Below are 26420 nucleotides of genomic sequence, written 5' to 3' on the forward strand. Positions count from 1 at the left end.
AGCAAAACTGTCATTTGTCCAATGCTCAGTTGCACATGGTATGTTCTCAATGAGCCCTAGATTGATATCTGCTGATTTAGTAATACACACAACACAGGAAATGCAAATTTCCTAATTGATTACACAGTTATCAGAATTCCTACAACTACAAAGGGGAAAACAAAAAAGACAAAGAATAAGAACAAGAATGAGAAGGGGAAAAGGAAGACATGTAAGAGTGAGAGGTGGTGGAGAGGGTAGAGGAAGATAAAGAGTGGAAGAGGTAGAGAGAGATGAGGGGAGAGGAGACGAGGATGTAGGAAGAGGAGAAGAGGGAGGAGTAGAGGGAGAAGAGATGGGTAGAGTGGAGGGCAATGGTGTAGCGGAAAGAGCAAGAGAAGAAAATGTAACAAGACATGAGCAGAGAGGAAGGGGACAGCAGGGTGGAAGAGGACAGAGAAGAGGCAGAGGGACTGGGTTTCAGACGGGTTTCAAATGAAATGAGGGCCACCCTAATTGACCATGTCATAAATCATGGTCTCTCCTTCCGAGAAGCTGGGCAGAGAGTTCAGCCCAGCATAAACAGATCCACAGTGACTTCAATTATCCGCACATTTCAGAGTGAAAACTGGTAAGTAACCAGACCATTGTACTGCTATGGTTAGACTCTAGTACTCTAGTTTTCAACCATATATGTTCGTACTCATCCAAACATTTGTCAGAATGGAAGTTCGACAACATTCAGGTGGACTGTAACACGCCGCGGCGGCCGGGAAGGGGAGCAGAGAGAGGGGTGAGCCAGCCACAGCTGGGTCTAATTACAGCCTCTATTTCTTCCCCAGAACTGCTAGTGAGGGAGAGGAAGAGGGAGAGGGAGCGACCGAGCAACGACCACAACCCCGATCCCGGCCAGGACCCACCCTCAAGCCCATGGATGGCACGGTCAATCTCAAAGCACCTCCACGGTCTACCTGTTCCCGGTTCCCCCTTTTCCCCCCTTGTCTTCCCCCCAGCACTTCTCTAAATAAACATCGCCAATAGGCAAGCACCTTACCTGTTCAGCCTTGTCTGTTGTATGGACAAACAAGACTCTTTTCAATTGAACAAGAGCATGCCATTGTTGACATGGTGGTCCAAAACAACACCATCTGCCTCAAAGCAAAGAGTAATACAGGACAACCAAGTATTCCAGAATATTCAGCAATGCAGTCTTGCCACAACTGATCGTGTTGTAAGGAGAAATGCCATCCGGATGAAGCAGGTATACAAAGTGCCCTTTGAGAGGAACTCTATCAGAGTGAAGGAGTTGCGATTCCAGTTTGTTCAAGTACGTGTAAGTCACACAATTACTGCACTTTTATCGTAAATACAAAGATATTGTTTTTCTGGATGTTATGTGTCTATATACTATTCCACTCTGAATGGGAAAAATTCAGGCGTCTCTGGGCATAGAGTGCTCTGTCAAAGTGGGAACCTGGACTGCTCCGCAACACTTACAATATAAATTTTGCAATCAATACCATTACTTTAGAAAGCATTAACTTATTGTACCTTGTGTTCTTTTTACTCTAGAGGATTTTGGAGTTGGACAGCAGTGCTACTCATTTTAAGTACCTGTATATTGATGAAGCTGTCTTCAGCCTTAACAAAAAAAGGAGAAGAGGGACGAATGTGATTGGCCATCATGCCACAGTCAATGTCCCTGGACAACGGGGAGGCAACATCACCATGTCTGCCGCAATTTCAACTACTGGTGTTGTGGCACACAATGCTGTCTTGGGGCCATACAATGCCGAAAGGATGCAAAATTTTTTAAACTCCCTCAATGAAATCCTCTTCCCGTAGGTTGACGAGAAGCAAATCGAGCAAAATTTTGTAGTTGTTTGGGACAATGTGCCATTCCACCATTCGGCGTTGGTGCAGGAGTGGGTTGAGCATCACCCACATTTCAAGATGGTGTTTCTTCCACCATATTCTCCTTTCCTGAATCCAACTGAGGGGTTTTTCTCCTGTTGGAGATGGAAGGTATTTGATCGCAACCCTTACAGTCAAGTAAGTCTTCTTCAAGCAATGGAAGAGGCCTGTGGAGATGCTGAGGCAGCAGCTTGTCAAGCATGGATTCAACATTCACGATGTTTTTTCCCACGATGCATGGCTTGCGAGAATATATGCTGTAATGTAGATGAAATTCTCTGGCCAGATGTGAATAAGAGGCATGATCAGTAAAGTTCAGTGATTGCAGTGCATATTTTTTCTTTCAGATAACTCACTGCTATACAACAGAACTCCTTAGTAGAGAACATCGCGATAAATGTGCATTTGCATTCATGTATTTGTGTATGTACATCAGACTACATTATACAATCAACAGAGCACACACTTATACTTGATGTTAGTATTTGATTTTAGTAAATGCATTAGTAGAAGAAAAGGCAGTACTTCTTTATGCAGTGGAATTGAATTGTTTGGTCAAGGTAAGAGTGTGTTTAGTTGGCTGTGTTAATTGTTTTGAGAACAATTACATTCATTTGGAGAAATGTGTCAAAATGATTGAGAAAAACTGTAATCTATTTAGTGCTCGCTTCGGCAGCACATATACTAAAATTGGAACGATACAGAGAAGATTAGCATGGCCCCTGCGCAAGGATGACACGCAAATTCGTGAAGCGTTCTATATTAGGGGGTGCGGTGGCGCAGTGGGTTGGACCACAGTCCTGCTGTCCGGTGGGTCTGGGGTTCGAGTCCCGCTTGGGGTGTCTTGCGACAGACTGGCGTCCTGTCCTGGGTGTGTCCCCTCCCCCTCCGGCCTTACGCCCTGTGTTGCCGGGTAGGCTCCGGTTCCCCGTGACCCCGTATGGGACAAGCGGTTCTGAAGATGTGTAATCTATTTATTGTATTATGTGCTGTGTAAATTGAATAAAAAGTTCACATTTGTATAGTTTTCCTTTCTTTGTAGTTTCACACTTTGCATGATAAACTTCATAAACCACATCTCTGTCTCTGTGGAGCTTATTGTGGAAGTGTTTAGCGGCTGGATAGCTCGATTAACGTTTGCATCCAGCAATGCCAGTGATAATGATAATAATTCAAAATTTTCATTATATATAATAACACTCATATGACAGCGACATGGCCTTAGAGCACATCTAATGTGCACCCTGAAATTCATAAAACTGGCATACTTGTCACGACCACGCCCGCACCGCAACCAGCAGCACCTGACTCCAATTAAGCACCTGACAGCAATCAGAGCAGTCAGCTATAAAAACCATCCCCAGCTCCTTCCCAGTTGCAGAATCTCTTTGAGACAGCCAGCAATCATGGCTCCCTTGTTTGCGCTCCCCTCCCTTGTCTGCGCTCCCTCACCCATTTCCTTTCCCTCTTCCCATCTCCTATGGCATCAAAACGTCCTCATCAACCATGTCCCCGGATTTTCCCTACGTACGTTTGCACCTCGGATTCACAACTGTCCCTGACTACAAGTGCTGCATTGTCCCAAGAACCTTAGCAATTAACAATCCCACAATTGGGTCCACACCTGGGTCCCTGGTCTGCTGTGCATGACAATACTAAAGTACTGAAACATAGGCTTCTTTGGTCTAAAGCCATTTTGAATGAGACTTGTGAGGAAATGTGGCTTGTCTCATAAAATTTGCATAATAAGTAGTCGAGTGACAGAAGTAACTCTTCATGGAAACACACATTTCAGTTTAAAAAATGAGCCTTGGTGACATCAAGCAATGCATAATTTACACAGCTTCTTGTGTGGCTTTCCAATGCTAGCCTGTTGTGTTGTAGCTGCAAACCCATTCGTTATCACCTCTCCAAAATCATGTGACTTTCTATCATTGTGTAAAACCATAATTAATCATAATACACACCTAAAGCAACAACATTCAAGATACACAGGAAAAGATGTTATACCCCATGCATATTTTTCAACAGGTGTACACAAGGACCCAGTCCAACCACCAACCTGAAACCACAGAGAACAACACCCAACATAGCCAACATCCATCTGCATGACCTGAGACCAAGAAACTTAACTAACTTCTCTAAGCCACCCACCAAACCAACAAACCAATTCCACCAACAAAACCAAACAAGGCCTAACCCATTAAAAAAAAAAAACAAACCAAGCCTAACCCAACAGAAAACCAGCCACCAAATCAACCCACTACCAGAAACCAACCAAACCATTCGACCAAACCTACCAAGACAAAAACCAATCACCATCCCAAACCATCAAACCAGCCCCAACAACAAAAAACTAGACTAAGTTTAACCTACCAACATAAAAAGCATCAAACCACACCGCCCCCCCCAACCAAAAAAACCAGCCATCAAGCCAACCAAAAAAATCAGAAAAACATCTTTGTCTCACTCACATATAACCCAATGTTGAACCCCTTTACTTCCTGTGTTATACTTATCCTAAAACAAATGGAGACATCTTCAGTACAGGATATTCTTGCTTAACAGTTCTATACATTCTATAGTTTCCTGTTTATTAAACAGGACACCTAAGCAGTTATTTAAGCTAGAGAAAAGGTTACAATTTCCAGTTATAAGATACATCCTGCGGATACAGTGAGACACTGTCATGGTTTCCCCATGGAGAGAGGCGATGGACCTAATTGCAGGTACTCAGGTTTATTCAAAGGGGCAGGCTAAATCTCACGGTCCAAAAATATGGGCAAAGGGTCACTGAGGAGCAAACTTGGTTACAAGGAAGATCCAAAAGGAAATGGAAACAAGCTATGAGTCAGAAAAGATGATGACACGGAGGCAGACAAACAAGGGAACAGGGAACACGGAGGGAGTCAAGGAGAACAAGTTTGAATGCACCGATTATAGTAGGCTGAACAGAGGTTCCACAATCTGTTGCGTCTGGAGCAGCCCTTTATACTCCCGTTCCTTGATCAGCCACAGGTGTATCTGTCTGCCTGGGAGCAGGGGGCATGACAGTCACATCATCAGTCGGGTGTTTCAGGTCTTTCAACACCAGACACCCTCACCCAGGCAACCCAGCTGGGCTTGATCAAGCCCTGACTTGTGCCCCAGCAGCAAGTGACCACTGATCCACTCTCCTAATCCAGAGTCACCTAGTAGCTCTCTCTGGCTTCAGGAGCTGATGTGATGGCCTTCCTCTTTACCTCCCCTGTGTTGCCCAGCAGTGTTAGGGCTTTACACAATAAGCACCCTGCAAATCCTTGACAGCCACTTCAATGGGCACGCAGTGTCTGCCAACCTTGCCTCTGATATTGTTTCACAAGCTCCTGTTATTTTGCATGTTTCCACTCGCTGACTTCCTCCAGGCCCTCTTCCCAGGGCACTGTGAACTCCAACATCACCATTTGCTTGGTAGTCTCAGAAAAGATGATCATGTCCAGGTGGAGAGATGTGAATACGATGTTTTCTGGGAACCTCAGCTACTTGCCCAAGTCCACTCTCAGCTGCCAGTCAGTAGCTGTGATTAGGAAGCCTGTCTTCCCTCTAGGCTGTGGGTGGGCCATATGGCCAGCCTTGACAAAGGAGATAATATTCCATGCAGGCGGTGATGTTTGGTGGTGCTGATGGCTGTGGCGAAATGTACTGCAACTGCAATCAATAATTACCTATGTATCAAAAGAAAGTTCAAATAACACCAATGAACTAAGTTTGGAAAAACATGGTGGCACAGCGAATAGCGCTGCTGTCTCATAGCGCCTGGGTGGTGTGAGAGAACATGGGTTTGATCCCCACTCAGTCTGTGTGGAGTTTGCATAGTCTCCCTGTGTCTGCGTGGGTTTCCTCTGAGTGCTCTGGTTTCCTCCCACAGGCCAAAGACATGCTGTTCAGGTTCCCCCATAGTGTGTGAGTGTCACAGAGTGAGTGTGTTTCACTGATGCATGGATGAGCAACCCCTTGTAAGTAGTGTATCTAGCAGTGTGTAGTCACCTTCGTGAATAAGGTGTCGGCTAGTAACACTACATAGTATCCGTTGTAAGTCGCTTTGGACAAAAGTGTCTGCTAAGTGAATAAATGTAAATCATTCTAGGGGATGTTAATACTGATTTTTGCATTGTAAATGTGAAATATATTTTAGAAAAAAATCCCCATTTGTTTCTAAAGTTGCATCTGAATGTCAGGATAGACTGTGTCTGTAGGCCTCAGAAAGTAACTTACAAATGGAACAATCCTTCTATTTAAAAAGTTAATCTGTTGCTGAAGATGATGTGAATACTGAAAAACTGTTTTGAAAAAAAATTTAATTTTGTTAATGAATGTCAGTTGCTGTCTTCTGGAAATAAGGTAAACACAACTAGTTTTCAAAATATACTGCCTATAAATATACATTGATACTGTTTTACAGTGCTCTACCAATGAAATGACAAAAGAAGTACATTAGCTTGGTGATACTGTCATGTGTAAGGACATGGAGGAGGTGCAAGATTGTTTATTCAGCATTAAGGGATCAGACTTGCTCTCGTGGTCAGAGACAGGTGAATGGTTGATTGATCGGCAAACAAAACAGAAGCGAGGAGCTGAAGCTGTGGTCGGGGGACAGGCAAACGGTCATTTACCAGAGGGATATGGAGCAGCGACTGGGGAAGAATGAGGAACAGAATGTAGGATATGTAAGGCAAGGTAAGTCTGACAGTGTAGAGGGGACAGTTGTCTCAAGAGAGATTCTGCAACTAGAGAGTGGTCGAGTGGTGGTTTTTGTTGCCAAGTGCTCCAGTTGAAAACAGGTGCTTAATCAGAGCAGGCACTGCTGGTTGAGGTGGGGGCGTGGTCGTGACAGACTGGCACGGTCTACAAGGTTGCCAACTGAAACAAAGAGTGTCGTGTGATTCATGTTGCAGATGTGGAAAGTGGGGCATCTGTCAGGAGAGTGCTGGTGCAAAGATCTAAAATGTTGAAAGTGTGGCAAAAAGGTCACACTGAACAGACAAGATGGCACAAAATTGTAAAAATAATGATACTTTTTCTATTCCCAGGGCAAAATTCAATCAAGCAGTCAAACACATGTCTTGGGACTGTAGGAGGAAATCAGAGCACCTAGAGGAAATCTACCCAAAGACAGCAAGGACGTGCAAACTTCATACAGATAGAAGAGGAATTGAACTCATCTTCTCACACATCATGCAGGCACTCTGACAGAGCAGCACTACCCACTGCCACATAAAGCACAAGGACACAAACAATATGTTCAAACTGATATGAAAACAGCTTGGGATTGCATTTAGAGTTTGGAAACATCACCAGCGCTAGGCAATTCAGTCTTTCAACCTGCTATCACCTTCTTACATTATACCATCTCTGCCAGTTAGTCGGATGCAAAGATGACCTGTGCTGCTGTCAGTATACACATACGAATGTGCTGTGTTCAAATGCAATACTCAAGAGTTACATTCAAATGTAAATTGAGTTTGTCTCTTTCTGCGAGTTCTCCAGATAGCAGACTGGCAGAGATCTTACAATTATACCCCCTGCCAGTCAATCACAGGGTAGCCAGGGACAAATTGATTTGTACACTACATATTTGCTTACTGTATACAGTATATACTGTATATTTATATATATAGATGCTTAAATACAGAGATAAGTAACCATTTGTATAAATAAGCAAAAAAAAAGTTATTGAGTGAAATAAGTAAAATAAATAAGTGAAGGAAAAGGCAAACATATGTACTGTACCATTACTGAGGGGGGCTAATGTAAATTTATGCAAATAGTTGGTGTTAGTGTCTATTCTTATATACAGTCCTGTGTTCCGTTCTGATTGATTGTCCTGTTGCTTTGTCTGCCACTGGGGAATTCAGGGTCCCTATCCATTGTGGAGAGTGGTAAGGCTGAGAATGGTCTGGGGAAACTCTCAAGTGTTCATAAAGCTGTCTTGTACTGTTTGTTGTCAAGATTGTAATTAACCACATGTATGCATTTAAGAAAGAGTACTTCTCCTGAATCTGTTGCCAGCAGTACCATTGTGGGGTGCTATAGTGCAAGAAAGAGAGGAGCACTTTAGGGGCAATGGACTGAAATACTAATACCACTCATGTTATGTGGTAAATTTCAAGAGCTTTACAGGTGCTCTGAAGCAATTCCCATTGAATACTAGCAATTACAATAACAAAAGAATTAATCTATTATTTACATCCATTTGTTCAAGTTGTTTTTACTGTCATTCCTCTATACAGCTTTATACAGTGGAGCAAAATGTCATTTCTCCGGAGACCATGGTGCAACACTGAACATAGCACAAGACAGTAAATAAATACACAGGACAGGACATGGACACAGGAATGGCTGTGAGCTGTAGGCAGTTGTGGTGTAATGTAGTACTGGGTTAGCTGTTTGACTCAGCAGTTTAGAATCATACAATAGGGAACACGTTTGAATGGATTCCAGTCCATTATAATCATACTCTGCAAGCAATAAAGCAATGTGTTTTACAATCATCAGTTTGACTGTGTCACATTTTTAGACTAAAGGAGGAAATCAGAACACACTGATGAAACTCACAGATGGATCATAGTAAAATATGGAAAATTCTCAAAGATCTAGATATGAGCCCACAGTCCAGGAACTGTGAAGCGGTAGTACACTGTCTGAGAATAAATAAAACAAAAAGAGAAAATAAAAGTAAGATAAATGATGAGGGATAGGACACCTTGAGTGTCAAGCATGGATTTAATAAGGTGTCTTTAGCAGTTCTGATATTTTGGACTGTTGTGCCCCCACTGGCAAGCTCATCTGCGACACCTGCTGCCCAATGATGGAACAACGGATAAAAGGCCGCTCCAGAGGTTCTTCCATGCGGAATGTCTGTGAAGAGCAACCACTGCTTCCAATAGACCGGTGTCTTCCATAGATACTTTCCTGGATTTCCAGACCTTTCGCCTTTTTCCTGTTTACTATGATTCCAGTCTCATCTTCTTTACGATGTTTGCCGATCGTCTGACCCTCACCTGTTCTTTTGTCTATTCTTTCGCCTGACCCTTTTTGTGAAAATAAAACCTGGATCACGAGCACTGTGCTTGAGTTTGTTGCCTTCCTGAATGCAGCAACCATGACATAAGGTTCCGCCACACACCGAGACTCAGCAGAGATTGCCCAGATGCACAGAGCCCTGGCCCCACAAGGTGCCCTTCTCGGCACACACGATCAGTCCCTCAAGCTCGTTGAGGAAACGCTTGATGAGCTGATCAACGCCTTCCAAGCCGGTGGGATCCTTCAAGCTGCGGATGAAGCCGAGCCGGTCCCACCAGAAGAGGGGGCTGTTTCAGCACCTCTGAGCACTCTGTCTTTGGAAACTCACATCACCACTCCGAAGGGGTGTGACGGGACACCAGAGCACTGCTAAGGGTTCTTAATGCAGTGTGAGTTGGTGTTCGCCTGCTCCCCCCAGATGTACCAGTCAGATGAAGCAAAGATCACTTTTTTGGTGGTGCTGCTTACCGATCCAGCATGTACATGGACTACCATGGGGTGGCGCACTCGTCCAAAGACCACCCATGCCGCATTCCGGAAGAAGTTTGAGGCGGTGCTCGATCACCCTAATGCAGGCCGTGCTGCCAGCAACCGCCTCCTGCACCTATGACAGGGAAGCTGGACTGTGGCCGAGTACACACTAGAGTTCCGGACCGTTGCAGAGCAGAGTGGTTGGAACCCAGCCTCCCTCCTTCCCTGCTTCCGAAATGGGATCCAATCCGGGCTACAAGCTGAGCTTGCATATCAAGGGGAAAATTGGACCTTGGACTGCTTTGTGGAGACCGCGATTGCCATGGATAATCTTGGCCGGGATCGGACCCCGCGATGCTGGCCGGCCATTCCGTCCCTAACACCACCGGCTGAGGAAGCAGAGCCGATGCAGATAGGACAGGGCAAGTTGGACCCTGAGGATAGGAGGCGTCGCATTCAGGGGAACTTGTGTCTCTCATGCGGCTCCCCGGGCCACGTCCAGTCTGCCTGCCTGGTGTAGCCTCCACGAGGGATCTATGGGGATCGCAGGTGAGTCCCTGGGGTTACACAGGTCAACTGACACTGCCAACAGACAATAACCTGGCAGGGGAACCAACTAAATGCCTGCATGTTGGTAGACTCAAGGGCAACAGGCTGTTTTATGGACATAGATTTCGCTCAGGTGCACCACATCCCAGGCCAGATCTGTGCTGTTAAGTTGCACGTCAGTGCCCTTGACGGCCAACCCCAAGGGTCAGGCATCGTTGGCACCTGCACAATGCCATTCTGGGTTGTGATAGGAGCGTGTCACCACGAGGACCTTGCCTTCTTCCTGATCAGAGCCCCAATTATTCTAGCTTTCCCTTGACTGGCTCGTCATGACCTGGTGTTCCAGTGGAGCTGGTGTCCTGGGGTGACAAGTGTAGGCACTCGTGCCTGTTGCTACCATGTCGGGCCACGTCCATGGAAGAAGTGGTGGGGCTTCCTCCAGTGGACATCCCACGGGAGTATGATGACCTCCGGGAGGTTTTCAGCAAGACCTGTGCTGCCGAACTCCCCCCTCACAGACCTTGGGATTGTGAAATTGATCTGTTTCCGGGAACAACACCTCCCCGGGGCCGGGTGTACCCCCTGTCTTTGCCAGAGCAAAAGGCCATGCGGGAGTACATCAAGGAGGCACTGAACGCAGGAATCATCAGGCCTTCTACCTCACCTGTCTCTGCTGGCTTCTTCATGGGTAAAAAAGACGGGGGACTCCCACCAACAAGAGAGCTCAGAACAGTACAAATGACAGGCAGAATGCCACCCAACGGACTCTTTTGTTTGTTCCCAGGCAATGAGTTTGGCTCTCAACGTGGGATCTCCAGCTGAAACTGCCATCAAAGAAATTAAGCCCCGTTACATAGATCCGTTTAAGGTCTTGTGACAGGTCACACTGGTAACTTACCATTTGCAATTGCCTCCTGATCTGCGGGTGCACCCCACCTTCCGTGTGTCCTTTCTTAAGCCCTGTGGTATCTCGCTCCACCAACCAGCCGTCTCTGCACATCAACCCCTTCCTGTATCAATCGACGGGGACCAGACTTACACTGTCCGGTCCTTGCTTGCTTGTTAGACTCCCGCCAGAGACGTGGATGATTACAGTACCTTGTTGACTGGGAGGGCTATGGCCTGGCGGAGCGGTCTTAGCTTATGACATTCTGGACCCCGATCTGATAACTGCTTTCCACAGGGACCATCCAGAGCGGCCGGCCCCTCGGCCCCGGGGCAATCTCGTTCTCGATGTAGGGCGTCTAGTGCCACCTACAGAGGGGGGGTGCTGTTGCACCCCCATTGGCCAGCTCATTGGCGACACCTGCTGCCCAAAGATGGAACAACGGATAAAAGGCAGCTCCAGAGATTCTTCCATGTGGAACCACTGCGAAGAGCAACCGCTGCTTCCAATCGACTGTTGTCTTCTGTACGCGCTTTCCTGGACTTCCGGACCTCTCGCCTCTTTCCTGCTTACTACGATTTCAGTCTCTTCCTGTTTACGACGTTTGCTGATTGCCTGACCCTCTCTTGTTCTTTTGACTACTCTTTTGCCTGACCCTTTTTGTGAGAGTAAAACCCAGATAAAAAGCACTGCACTTTAGTTCATTGTCTTCTTGAATGTGGCAATCATGACATGGACATGGATTTGAATTAGATTTTCTTCATGTTCAAAAGAGGCATATTTGATGGAAAATACAGTAAGTGTGAACCATTTGTGGCTCAGGTTATTATAACACATTATGTTTTCCATTTAAATTATTAAAGGGTTCTTTTTAGAACTTGCTGTAAGAAGAGAACATCAGGAACATTTTACGCAACTGTAACTGTAACCTGCACTGAAATCATTCAGTTGCTTCAGAGGGTGCCGTTTTGGATAACTTCTATATTGATGGATTTTATAAACCCCAGTCAACATGGAAAGGACTGAAAAAACACAGCAGGAATCATATCCAGTTCAACCAGAGAAGTGAATACATAGAATGTACATGATCCTCACAACAGTGTAAATCTTATTTTAAACATTATTATCTTGGTACCCTGTGGTTGTGTTGATTAGGGAAGGAAGTTAAGATGCTTGGAATTGAGTCAAGGAGCTATATTACGGCAATGATGGATGTTTTTCTCTATGACTTCACAGTGAGGTTGGTTGGACTGGGTTCTAGTGCACAGCACTCTGGGTTTGGATGGGCCAAAGAAGGACGCACAAGCAGCGTTCACTGCAAACATTTATTAGAACACCAGCACACAGGGAAATACTGCTCTTAGTCCAAGAACCCCATTTTCTCAAGGACCTTTACTTTAAGCCAGCCTTCCTTGCCTGCTTAGCACCCCCCCCCCCCCAGCTTTCTCTTTTTCTTTCTGGCAAACACAGTCACCCCATTATATTCCCCATAAATTCCCCCAGTGGGGGAACACTTTATTACATTTTACTCCCAAGCCAACCATTCACATTTATTCATTTAGCTGATGCTTTTCTCCAAAGCAACTTACAATGTCAAGGTTAGAATTACTTACCCATTTGTGCAGCTGGGTAAATTTACTGGGGCAACTTAGGGTAAGTACCTTGCTCAAGGGTACTACAGCCAGAGGTGGGGATCAAACCTGGCATCTTTGGATCCAAAGACAGTAGCTCTAATCACTACACTACCAGCTGTCCCCAACTATTTAGAATAAACACATTTTCCTGCTCAAACTCACAGTAACGCGGGTCGTTAAATTTCCCAATCAAAAAAATAACATCGACCCGCTGCAGGCTGCCTCAGAAATGTCCCACTGTCTAGCACTGTTTCAAGCGTGCCTTTGATTGGGAGCGCAGGTCTCGGATGCTCAGCGCTGGTTGTTAAGGCAGGGACAGTTCAAACATTCCGCCATGGTGGCGTTCCCGGGTGCTGAGGCGGCCGTCCTCATCCCTTGTTCTCCCGGCTTCGGTCCCAGCATAGCTTTCACCCGCACGTAAACAGGTCTGGTGGTGCCCACGTGGTTTTCACCAACCGCCTTGTGCTACCCGCAGCAGACCAGATTTCATGGGACTGTCAGGTCGACTCTCTGCAGCCACTCCGCCGTCAGCAGTGAACATCCATCTTGCGTGTCCTGTTGTCTCGCTGCACCTCCCGCCACTTGGTCCTCTTTCAGTGGAATACCTGGGCAGGCCAATCTGCTTGCCGCTCATGCCTTCACCGCACAATGAGTCTGCCACGATGCTCATGAGCCTGGTTGCTTCTGGTTGCTTCTTGTTGCAAAGCACTCCTGCTTTTGCGACATTATAAATTGCTCCACCACGGTGCCCATAATGCAACTATTTACATTTATTCATTTAGCTGACGCTTATGGTGATTGCTCATTGATACTAAACTTCCTTCAGCCTTGATTTAATTCTGTCAGATTTCATTTATCACTACTGATTTTCCTTTGATGTTTTATTTAGAAAGAAGAGGGGAAAAAGGAGTGAGATCACTTATTATATCAAGCTTTTCAGGAATAGATTACACAGTTACAACAGAATAAGACAGAAGTAAGGGATTTAAGGACTTGATAAGCCCTAAAGCATATGATACTGAAGAAAGCCTCTACACAAACACACACAACATCTACAATCATTTGTCCCAAGTGGGGTTGCACTAAGCCAGAGCCTAACGTGGAAACACAGGATGCAAGGCTGAAGAGGGAGGTCCCCGGACAGCACACAAGCCTGCCACAAGGCACCCCCAGCAGGACTCAAACCCCAAACCCACTACAGTGCAGGTCCTGGTCAAACCAGCTGTGCTACCCCACCTCCAAAGAAAACCTCCAGAATGCTTGTAAGTGCTCATTAGACAGAAAAAACATCCCTCCAATTTTGGCATTGGAAGATGTCAAAGCTGCTCTGGTGACACAGAATGATCAGAATCAGGACCTTTAGGCAAGAATAAAATATTCAAAGGTGTTCAGCACTGAAGACACATAAAAACCTATATCACAACTCAACAGATAGACTGAAACACACACACACACACACACACACTTTCTGAACCACTTGTCCCATACAGGGTCATGGGGAACCGGAGCCTAACCCGGCAACTCAGGACGTAGAGCTGGAGGAGGAGGGGACACACCCAGGACGGGACACCAGTCTGTCGCAAGGCACCCCAAGCAGGATTTGAACCCCAGACCCACCAGAGAGCAGGACCCGGTCCAACCCACTGCACCACTACACCACGGCGCCCCCTTAGACTGAGACAATATGAGCGAAACACAACAGTCAGAATTTATTAGAAAAGAAGAAAAGATATTAAACCTGAAAGGATGACATCAATTTGTTAGATGGAATAGCTGACTGGAGTTCACTTGTATCTGTATACTTCCCTAGAGCCACCCTACCATGTTGCTGACGGGCAGGTATACACACTGATGACTAACGGAGGGACACATTTACATTTACATGTATTCATTTAGTAGATGTTCTTCTACATAGCAACATGCATTCTATTTTTCTCTGAGATGTATTAAATCAACAGAAAGAGATTTGGATGCAGACACGGTGATTCTAGAGTACAGTCAGTTTGTCACATTCCACCATATGAATCAGTATACATAAAGCCACATAAAGGCATTTTTCCACAAAAAGAGGCTGCACACATTCCTTACAGCCTAACAGGGCTGCACCTCAGGAGGTGGTGACGGCCTGCAAAAAGATGTCAATCACTTATGGGAGTGCTCAGCATTACCATCCATTCCTCCAGAAATTTCAGGCTGATGGTAGTCTGATACCACTTTGTACAGCTACCACAGCACCTTCCCCACACCATTTCCTCAGCTATATAGAGTAACACAGTGAGCGAGCAGATGCAACCACAATGAAAAAGATACTGATACTGAAAGTAATGAGTATTTTTTTCTTTTGGAGTCTGATAATTTTTTTGAGATAGTGATCCTGTATATTTTTGTTTTTGAATGTGTACTTTGTGAAGTTGTTGGCAGCCAGACAGTGATTGTGTTAAAACAAAGTTGTGTTTTCAGGTAACAACGTGGTCACGATTGGTATCTGTTGTTTTAACTGGTGTACAATGTTAGCTTTTTATTATTTATTGAACTTTGTTATGGTTTTGTGCTTTAACTGCTTGAGTATATTGAGTTATGTGTTGGTATTGTTCTTATTTTATTTACAGATGTTGAGATGTGTCCCCTCCGTGAACCGCCACCTTACCATGGTGGAGGGGTTTGAGTGCCTGAATGACTCCAGGAGCTATGTTGCCTGGGGCTACATACCCCTGGTAGGGTCTCCCATGGCAAACAGGTCCTGGATGACAGACGAGACAAAGTGCGGTTCAAAAGCCCCTTATGAAGAAACTAAAACCAAGGCTTTCATTTACCCCGCCCAGTATGGGGTCACCGGGTCCCCACGCCTGGTGGCCAGGTCTATGCCCACGGGGCCTGGCCGGGCTCAGCCCGAAGCCATGACGTGGAGCCGCTCTTCGGTGGGCTTACCACCTGCCGAAGAGACCATAAGGGGCCGGTGCATTGTGATTTGGGCGGTGGTTGGGGCAGAGTGCCTGGCCGACCCAAACCTCTGGCGCCAACTCTGGTTTTTGGGACTTGGAATGTCACCTCACTGGCAGGGAAGGAGCCTGAGCTGGTGCGGGAGGTTGAGAGATACTGTCAAGATAAAGTCGCGCTCACTTCCACTCACAGCTTGGGTTCTGGAACCACTCTTCTTGACCAAGGGTGGACTCTCCACTATTCTGGCGTTGCCCAGGGTGAGAGGCAGCGGACAGGTGTGGGCTTATTAATAGCCCCCCAGTTTAGCCGCCATGTGTTGGAGTCTACCCCGGTGAATGAGAGGGTCATCTCCCTGCGCTCTCACTGTCATCTGTGCTTATGCGCCTAGCGGCAGTGTAGAGTACCCGGCCTTTTTGAAGTCCCTGGAGGGCGTGCTGGAAAGCGCTCCCACTGGGGACTCTGTTGTTCTACTGGGGGACTTTAATGCCCACGTGGGCAGTGACAGTGACACCTGGAGGGGCGTGATTGGGCTTCCCTGATCTGAACCCGAGCGGTGAGTTGTTATTGGATTTCTGTGCTAGTCACGGTTTATCCATAACAAACACCATGTTCATGCATAAGGGTGTCCATCAGTGCACTTGGCACCAGGACACCCTAGGTCGGAGGTCGATGATCGACTTTGTAGTCGTTTCTTCTGATCTTCGGCCATATGTCTTGGACACTCGAGTGAAGAGAGGGGCTGAGCTGTCAACTGATCACCACCTGGTGGTGAGTTGGATTCGATCGCGGGGGAAAAAGCTGGACAGACCTGGCAGGCCCAAACGTATAGTGAGGGTCTGTTGGGAACGTTTGGCGGAGGCCCCTGTCAGAGAGGTCTTCAACTCCCACCTCCGACAGAGCTTCAACCAGGTCCCGAGAGAGGTGGGGGACACTGAGTCTGAATGGACTATGTTCCACACCTCCATTGTCGGGGCGGCGGTTCGGAGCTGCGGCCATAAGGTCTCCGGCGCCTGTCGCAGCGGCAATCCCCGAACACGGTGGTGGAAACCGGAGGTAAGGCATGCCGTCAAGCTGAAGAAGGAGTTCTAGCGGGCTTGGCTGGCTCATGGGACTCCTGAAGCAGCTGAAGGGTACCGACAAGCCAAACGGAACGCGGCTCTGGCAGCCGCTGCGGCAAAAACTCGGGCCTGGCAGGAGTTCGGTGAGGCCATGGAAGAAGACTTTCGGTCGGCCTCAAAGAGATTCTGGCAAACCGTCTGGTGACTCAGAAGGGGGAAGCGGTGTTCCACAAACACTGTTTACAGTGGAAGTGGTGTGTTGCTGACCTCAGCTGAGGATGTCCTCAGGCGATGGAAGGAGTACTTTGAGGATCTCCTTAATCCCTCCGACACGCCTTCCGTAGAGGAAGCTGAGGCTGGGGACTCGAAGGGGGACTCGTCCATTACCCTGGCTGAAGTTGCTGACGTAGTCAAAAAACTCCTCGGTGGCAAGGCTCCAGGGGTGGATGAGATCCGCCCCGAGTTTCTCAAGTCTCTGGATGTTGTGGGGCTGTCTTGGCTGACACGCCTTTGCAGCATTGCGTGGAGCTCGGGAACGGTGCCTCTGGACTGGCAGACCGGGGTGGTGGTCCCTCTTTTGAAGAAGGGGGACCGGAGATTGCGTTCCAACTATAGGGGGATCACACTCCTTAGCCTCCCTGGGAAAGTCTATGCCAGGGTACTGGAAAGGAGAATCCGACCGATAGTCGAACTCGGATTCAGGAGGAGCAATGCGGTTTTCGCCCTGGCCGTGGAACACTGGACCAGCTCTATACCCTCACTAGGGTGTTGGAGGGTTCGTGGGAGTTTGCCCAACCAGTCCATATGTGTTTTGTGGACCTGGAGAAGGCATTCGACCGTGTCCCTCGTGGCATCCTGTGGGGGGTACTTCGGGATTATGGGGTTCGGGGCTTGCTGCTACGAGTTGTTCGTTCCCTGTATGACCGGAGCAGGAGCTTGGTTTGCATTGCCGGCAGTATTCAGACCTGTTCCCGGTGCATGTTGGACTCCGCCAGGGCTGCCCTTTGTCACCGATTCTGTTCATTATCTTCATGGACAGAATTTCTAGGTGCAACCAGGGAATGGAGGGTGTCTGTTTTGGTGGCCGCAGGATCTCGTCTCTGCTTTTTGCGGACAATGTGGTCCTGTTGGCTTCATCAAATCAAGACTTGCAGCGTGCACTGGGGAGGTTTGCAGCCGAGTGCGAAGCGGCGGGGATGAGAATCAGCACATCCAAATCCGAGGCCATGGTTCTCAGTCAGAAAAAGGTGGATTGCCCCCTCCGGGTTAGGGGGAATCCGCTCCCTCAAGTGGAGGAGTTTAAGTATCTCGGGGTCTTGTTCACGAGTGAGGGAAAAATGAAGCGGCAGGTTGACGGACGGACGGATCGGGGCGGCGTCCGCAGTAATGTGGTCATTGCACCGGTCTGTTGTGGTGAAGAGGGAGCTGAGCCGTAAGGCGACGCTCTCAATTTACCGGTCGATCTACGTTCCTACCCTCACCTATGGTCATGAACTCTGGATCATGACCGAAAGAATGAGATCGTGGAAATTAGTTTCCTCCACGGAGTGGCTGGGCGCACCCTTAGGGATAGGGTGAGGAGCTCATTCACCCGGGAGGAGCTTGGAGTAGAACCACTGCTCCTCCGCATCGAGAGGAGCCAGTTGAGGTGGCTTGGGCACCTGTTCCGGATGTCTCCTGAACGCCTCCCTGGTGAGGTGTTCCGGGCATGTCCCACTTGAGAGGAGGCCTTGGGGCAGACCCAGGACACGTTGGAGAGACTATGTCTCCCAGCTGGACTGGGAACGCCTTGGGGTTCCCCCAGAGGAGCTGGAGGAGGTGTGTGGGAAGAGGGAAATCTGGGGGGCTCTGCTTGGACTACTGCCCCCGCGAACCGGTCCAGGATAAGCAGAGGAAGATGGAAGGATGAGATGTGTATGTGTAAGTGTTTTTAATTGGAGTTAAAGGAAAAATTCCACTGTAGTGTCCCTACTACATTTTACCAGGCTCCTTGTTTTCATTAACTAATGGCCTCAGAAGTAAGACTCATGCCCTTCTCTTGAAACCTCAGGCAGAAACTTCAGAGATAGCTACATGTTCAACAGTACATTTAATTCTGAGCTCCTCTTAGATTTTATCTCACAAAGCAATAACAGTCATTAGCAGCCATTCCCTGGCCAGTATCGGCTCATGTTCTGACCTACTCATCACATATAAAATTTGCAGTTGTATGAAATATGCTCTTGGAGGATGTGGGGATTCTTTACCAGAGTTGGAGAAAAGGAGCCAAAACATTCAACCCCACCGGGCCTGATATGATACATTTAGACAGTTCTTCATGCTGAAAACAAATCATAGAAATTTAAACCATACTGATATTCGTATTACCATTCACATGTTTTCTTTTTGTTCTGTTTTTGAGAACTCACACACGCTCTCATCATAGGAAAACATTTTGTGGACAGAGTGCACTAGCTGGATTGCAGTGGCACACATGGTATCCTGGGAGCACGTTTGTGAGTATAAACCATCCATCATAGTTACCCCCCTTTGCATCATAGGCACCCACACACATATTCAAAACATAAAACAACACAGCTTTGGCTGCTCTGTTGGGAAACTTCGAAGTGCTCATTTCAGTTGTGTGGGAGCAGCAGGGAGACAAAACCAGGAGCACACTGCTTAACAGCAAATTGATTCTTTGAAGGAGGAATTTAATATGAATAGACTCGGAATTTGTAATCTATAGGTTGTCAGTTCAAGTCTTAGCAGGAACCCTGCAATAGCATGGTAATTAACCTGTATTGCTCCAGTAAACACTCCTACTTATATAAATGGTAAATTCTGTCTCAAATAAACATAGGAAGGGGTGTGGTGGTGCAGTGGGCTTCACCAGGTCCTGCTCTCTGGTGGGTCTGCGGTTTGAGTCCTTCTTGGGGTTCCTTGTGACAGACTATCATCCCATCCTGGGTATGTCTCCTCCCCCCCACCCTTGTGCTGTGGTTTGCTGCCATCCTGCTTGGGACAATTGGCTTCAGACAGTGTGTGTGATAAATATGTCAGTTAAGCAATGAAATAATAATGTTTTCACAAATTCTACTTTAAGTTTGGATGAAATTTGCTTTCATTATAAGCCTTTAAACTCTGAGTAATTCTGAAACCAAAGTTATAGTCTCTGAAAACCTGGCATCCTGTGTTTTGCTAGTGAGTTGAACCTATATCAGGCTGCTATAGGAGGGCCAAAGAGCCTGTATTAAGAACAACTTATTGTTGCACGAATGACCCTTTAACATCTGGGACAGACTAGGATTTGTAGATAATTCAAGTATATTTTAGTATAGTCAGAGACATGGAGTGAAAAAGGTTTGAAAGGTGAGGGGGCATCAGAACTCAAACTAATGGTCTCCTGTGACAGATTTCAGTAATTTAGCCATGTTCTATGTATTGAGCTTCATATACAGATAAATGTAATCAAATTATTTAAAATTATTGTGTCCACTGATATGACAGTAATCAGAGGTTATAGTGGGTCTCTGATGTCAAAAAGGCTTCTCTTCATCTACACTTTTCTCCTCTTATAAATGTCATGTCCGTTTGCTAGCTAGTGTCAAAATTTACATTGATTCACTTAGCAGATGCTTTTGTCCAAAGCAACTTACAATGGATAAAAAGTAGTGTTATTAGCCCACACACCTTATTCACGAAGGTGACTTACACTCTTAGATACACTACTTACAATGACTCACTCATCCATACATCAGTGAAACACACTCTCTCTGTGTCATTCACCCACTATGGGGGAACGTGAAGAGCATGTCTTTGGACTTTGGGTCAAACCCACATTCTCTCACACCACCCAGGCACTGTGAGACAGCAGCGCTGCTTGCTGTGCCACCATGCTGCCCAAAACATCACAGAAGATTTTTGTTCTGTGGATGTTTCGCCTACAATGACATGTTCTGTAATGGGAATGAATCACAACAACAATTTGACCTGAAGCAAGTGCGCTCTCCAGTGCAGCGCTCCGACCACAGGTGAGTGCTGGCCTCACTCATTAGACTTCAGAGCGGCTCACCTTTCTCCTGGTGTCCTAAAGAAGTTCCACTACCTACTCTGAGGCTGGTGGGGAGATGGGAACAAGTGGTTTAAAGGATTCCCCCAAACAAAGGCAAATGCCTTGTGTAAAGAGGAATGTTTCCAGTAACAAGCTTCACTGCACTTCTTGCTGCAGAAGTCCACTGCCGTGACAAATGGGAGCTGAGTTTCTGTTTCTAAGGCAACGGGTACCTTCTCAGTTCTTCACTCATTTAGATGCAAAGGCATTGGAAGAAATTGCCTGTGTACTTAAAACACAAGAGTAACACAGACAGATTTAAATACTGTTTGTTACTTACAAATTCACATTTATTTATTTAGCAGATGCTTTTCTCCAAAGCAACTTACAATGGTAATCTACCTACAATTATTTACTCATTTGTACAGCAGGGTTATTTTACTGGAGCAATTTAGAGTAGGTACTTTACTCAAGGGTACTACAGCCAGAGGTGGGGATCAAACCTTCAATCTTCAGGTCCAAAGGCAATTTCTCTAAAAACTATGCTACCAGCTGCCCCTAATAAAGGACACCCCTTACAATGGGTTATCCATACATCAGTGGAAGACACTCTCTCTGTCACTTACACACTATAGGTGAACCTGAATAGGAGATCTTCAGACTGCAGGAGGAAACTCATACAGACACAAGGCAAACATGCAAACTCCACACAGACTGAACAGGGATCAAACCCACATTCTCTCACACCACCCAGGTGCTGTGAGACAGCAGCACTACTTGCTGTGCCACCCATATTTATCTCACAGCACTTGCTTTCAAGTGAGCCAGCCAGTGGTTTCAAAACTACAGAACTGATTCAGGATGCCTTTGTACAACCTGCTCAAACCAAATCAAATCAAATAAAGCTTTATTGTCACATCATCGTCAACATAACATGTAGAGAAGAGTGAAAATCTTTAGTGCAGCTCCAGAAAATGCGTTATTGAGAGTATGTCATAAGTTACGTTAAAACACAATATATATACAAATTGCATTCGCAAGTGAAGCGTCAAAACAGAAAGAGCTTGCATCCCACTAAGGGGAACCCCAGGTTGGCCCCTGTTCTTTCTGGGAGTGACTCCGGTTTGCCATGACTCATTTACATAAGAAATTAACACAAAAAAGAAATTAAAGTAGACAGACTAAACCTATAGCCAAATATTTTCCCAAAAGAAGACACACACACCTTGTCTGAATCCACTTGCCCCAGAGAGCCGGAGCCTAACCCAGGACCACAGGGCGCAAGACTAGAGGGGGAGGAGACACACCCCAGATGGGATGTCAGTTCATTACAAGGCACCCCAAGCAGGATTCGAACCCTCGATCCACAGGCGAGCAGGACCTGGCCAAGCCCGTTGCATCGCCTGCTCCCAAAAGAGCGCACACGTGCACACTTTCTGAACCGCTTGCCCCATACAGGGTTGCGGGGAACCAGAGCCTACCTGACAGCACAGGGTGTAAGGCTGGAGGGGGAGGGGGCACACCCAGGACAGGACGCCAGTCCACCACAAGGCATGCCAAGCAGGACTCGAACCCCAGACCCACCAGAGAGGAGGACCCAGACCAACCCACTGCGCCACCGGGCCCCCCTTGTCCCAAAAGAGCAGGCCTCACAAAACATGTGAAAAAACTCTGATCTCTTAGACTAGCCAGGAAGCAAAGATTATTAAAGTTAATAATTAGACTATTAGAAGAATGTTCAGTCTCAGTTAGGCAGACATAAACCACTGACTGTTTTGGTGCTTTGCCATCTCTTGTTCTGAACATTAAGATTGCTCTTCATGTTGGAACCATAACAAAAAATTCATACTAAAGGACCCACGAAAAAATTTAAGTAAATTAAATAAATGCTAAGGGAAAGTGAAAAGTAGGACAGGGCCTTTGCTTATTGAACATGTTCTGCAGACAAAAGAATGAACTGATTCTCTGACAACTATGAAATTGCAGAGGAATGGCAGCTCACTGATACCCCATTGTCAAAACAGCTAATGTCCGAATGTGTCAGGGGATTTCATTTCTTTTTCAAATGTCATCTCACTCATGAATGACATATAAAAAATGTTCAGAACTGCTTTATGTAGGTAAAGTGGATGAAGACGGAATCTACAAGTGAAAATTATTCTTTTTTAATTTTACTTTTTAAAATATTCTTATTGAATGTTTTTAATTTAGGGGGGTGCGGTGGCGCAGTGGGTTGGAGTGGGTCCTGCTCTCCGGTGGGTCTGGGGTTTGAGTCCCACTTGGGGTGCCTTGCGGTGGACTGGCGTCCTGTCCTGGGTGTGTCCCCTTCCTCTCCGGCCTTACGCCCTGTGTTGCTGGGTTAGGCTCTGGTTCCCTGTGACCCCATAGGGGACAAGCGGTTCAGAAACTGTGTGTGTGTGTGTGTGTGTGTGTGTGTGTGTGTGTGTGTGTGTGCTTTTAATTTAGCATATACATTTATATATGGCATTTGGAATGTATTCAGAACGCTTTACTTTTTTCACACTTTTTATGTTGTAGCCTTAGGCCAAAATCTTTTAAATTAATTTTTCCCTCATAAATTTACGCTCAATACCCTATAATGAGAAAGCAAAAACAGTATTTTAGAAATTCTGCAATTTTTTTTTTTAAATAAAAGACTGAAATTTGACATTGGCACAGGTATTCAGAGACTTTCCTTACTACTTGGTTGAAGCACCTTTGGAAGCAATTACAGCTTTGGGTCTTCTGGGGTATACACAACAAGCTTTGCACACCTGGATTTGGGGATTTTTTGCCATCATTCTTTGCAGATCCTTCCAAGCTCTGACAGGTTGGATGGAACTGTTGATGCACAAAGATGAAAGGTTGATTGAGATTAAAGTATGGGAATTGGCCAGGCTGCTGAAGGACATTCACAGAGGTGTGTGTCCCTAAGCCACTCCTGTGTTTCTTTTTTTTTTGCTTCGTGCTTAGGGTCATTGTCCTGTTGAAAGATGGACCTTTGGCCCAGTCTTTGAGATCCAGAGCACTCTGGAGCAGGTTTTCATTAAAGATATGTCTAAGATCAGATCAGGAGCCATGTAAATATTTTAAAAAAAAAAGAAACTTAAGTCCTTCCAACATCTTCTTCCAACTACCTGTATCAAAATGTAACAGGGTAAGGCAGGATCCCCTCCTTGAATAAACAAACAAGAAGCACTTCTCAATGTGGTCGCAATAACCGACTGTTACTGTCAATATCAAAATAGATGGTAGGTGGCCAATTCTGCATTCCCTCCTTCTGTCCAATCAAACCAGATGTCAATTCGAAAGGATCAGATAATTTCTCTTCCTTTAACCGGAGTGTGCTTGGTACTGACTGCTTCTGGCTTCATTCATTTCTTTCTCAGTTGCCACAGGATTCAAGGCCATTTCCCATCCAGCTAAAGCTCTAGCTGCCAAGTCATGCTCAGTACCTAAAACTCTGAGACCAAATTTCCACAAATATTCTTTCAGTGAGTCAACTGACCATCTCACAAAGTACTCAAAGACATCCAATGTCTGCCTTACTCCCACTTGCACATACTCGAGCCATGCATTCACTCCTACCAAAAGACAAAACGTAACTACAGTAATGTTGATTGTTTTGCAACAAAAACAAAGCAATCTTAGACATTTTAAAAGATAATGTTTTAAAATGATCACAGATTTTTGAGTAAAAATTTAATAGTAAGCCGCAATTTCTCGAAAGACTGTGCAATAGCTAGGTTACTGAAATTCAGCTCAATTTACTTTTGTAACTACTGCCCTGTGACCCAACTCCGCCTAGGGATTCCTTCGGGGTCCCCTGCCGGTCCCAAGCCCAGATAAAGGAGGAGGGTTGGGCGTGGGGCTAGCGACCCCATCCCATAAAAAACCCACACCGCTACAGAAACGCCAACAAGTACTCAAGACATCTCAGACATCTCGGCCTTGGGGGGGAAGATGGACTTCCAGCTGGAAGCCTTATGACGCAGAGTGGTGAAAGCCAGAAGCATCTGGAAGCTGCTCAGCCGATCACCATCCTTTCAACCAAGGCCACCCTTAACATCAGGACATGAAATGTGAGGACCATGTACGAAGCTGGAAACGCAGCACAGGTGGCTGCAGAAATGAGGGCCTACAGACTTGCCATCCTGGGAATCAGCGAGTCACGGTGGACTGGCTCAGGCCAGAAGAGGCTATCATCGGGAGAAATGCTGCTGTTTTCAGGACACGAGGAAGACAACGCCCTCCACACCTAAGGTGTGGCTCAGATGTTAAATAAGACAGCACAGAGAACTCTCACCAAATGGGAGGCCCATGGACCACGCATCATCACAGCGACCTTTAGAACTAAGATGAGAAGGATCAACATAAATGTGGTGCAGTGCTACACCCCAACTAACGACAGCGATAAAGAGCAGAAGGAGGAATTCTACGACAGACTGCAGACCGTCATCCAGAGTTTGTCAGGAAGAGACGTCACCATTGTCATGGGAGACCTCAATACCAAGATTGGCAGTGACAACAGGGGCTATGAGGAGATTATGGGGCAGCAAGGACTAGGTGAGATAAATGACAATGGAGAAAGATTTGTCAACCTATGTGCCACAAGCAACCTGGTCATTGGCGGAAGCATTTTCCCTCATTGAAGGATTCATAAGGTGACCTGGGTTTCACCAGATCTATCTACAGAGAACCAGATAGACCATGTGTGCATCACAAGGAGGTTCCAGAGATCCCTGCAGGACATACGCACCAAGCGAGGAGCAGATGTTGCCTCGGACCATCACCTCCTTGTGGCTTGCCTTAGGCCCAAGCTAAAGAGGACATGGACAGGAGAGACAAACCAGCGCCAGAGATACAACACCGCCCTTCTCAAGGAAGCAACAAAGCTAGAGGAATACAGACTAACCCTCACCAACAAGTTCCAGGCTCTGCAAGAGCTTCTGGATGAGGAGACTATTGACGTGAAATGGAAGGCAGTGAAGGAGGCAATAACAACAACATGTCAGGAAGTACTAGGCCCCAGGAAACACAGCCACAAGGAGTGGATCTCATTAGAGACCATGAAGAAGATACAGGAAAGGAAGGAAAAGAGGGCAGCTCTTAACAACAGCCGTACATGGGCCGAGATAGCCAGAGCACAGGAAGCATACAGTGAGGTCAACAAAAGTACAAAGAGGAGTATCAAGATCGACAAAAAGAATTACTTTGACTCTCTGGCTACTGAGGCTGAAAAATCAACTCAACAAGGGAATATGAAAGATCTATACACCCCTACAAAAAAGCTGTCTGGAAAGTTCAACAAACCAGAAAGGCCTGTAAAAGACAAGGAGGGAAGGACCATCACTGGAGATGAGGGACAGAAGAAAAGATGGGTAGAACACTTTGAAGAGCTGCTTAACAGACCAGCCCCTCAGGACCCACCAGACATCCAGCCAGCTGCTGTAGACCTGCCTATCGGTTGCAGGGAGCCTACTAGGGAGGAGATCCGCAAGACCATCAAACGGCTGAAAAATGGCAAGGCAGCTGGACCTGACAACATTCCATCAGAGACGTTGAAAGCTGACATCAAAACCACAGTGGAGATGCTATACCCCCTTTTCAAGAAAATCTTGGAGGAAGAACTTGTCCCAACAGAATGGAAGGAGGAATACCTCATCAAGGTACCAAAGAAAGGTGACCTCAGCAGCTGCTCCAGCTATAGAGGCATAACAATCCTGTCAGTCCCAGGCAAGGTGTTTAACAGGATCCTCCTCAACAGAATGAAGGACACAGTTGACCAACAGCTCTGAGACCAGCAGGCAGGATTCCGGAAAGAGCGATCCTACACAGATCAAATAGCCACGCTGCGTATCATATTGGAGCAGTCAATAGAATGGAACTTGCCA

At 46.4% G+C, this 26420-nt stretch overlaps 1 non-coding gene across 1 annotated transcript; it reads left to right on the forward strand.

Annotated features, from left to right (window-relative positions):
- The first annotated feature begins 2553 nt into the window (after positions 1-2553).
- Positions 2554-2660, forward strand: LOC114911120 (U6 spliceosomal RNA). Its single transcript, XR_003797899.1, has one exon. It is a non-coding gene; the product is annotated as a U6 spliceosomal RNA (small nuclear RNA).
- Positions 2661-26420: the final 23760 nt, after the last annotated feature.

The sequence above is a fragment of the Scleropages formosus genome, chromosome 8, assembly GCF_900964775.1.
Source record: "Scleropages formosus chromosome 8, fSclFor1.1, whole genome shotgun sequence".
NCBI lineage: Eukaryota > Metazoa > Chordata > Actinopteri > Osteoglossiformes > Osteoglossidae > Scleropages > Scleropages formosus.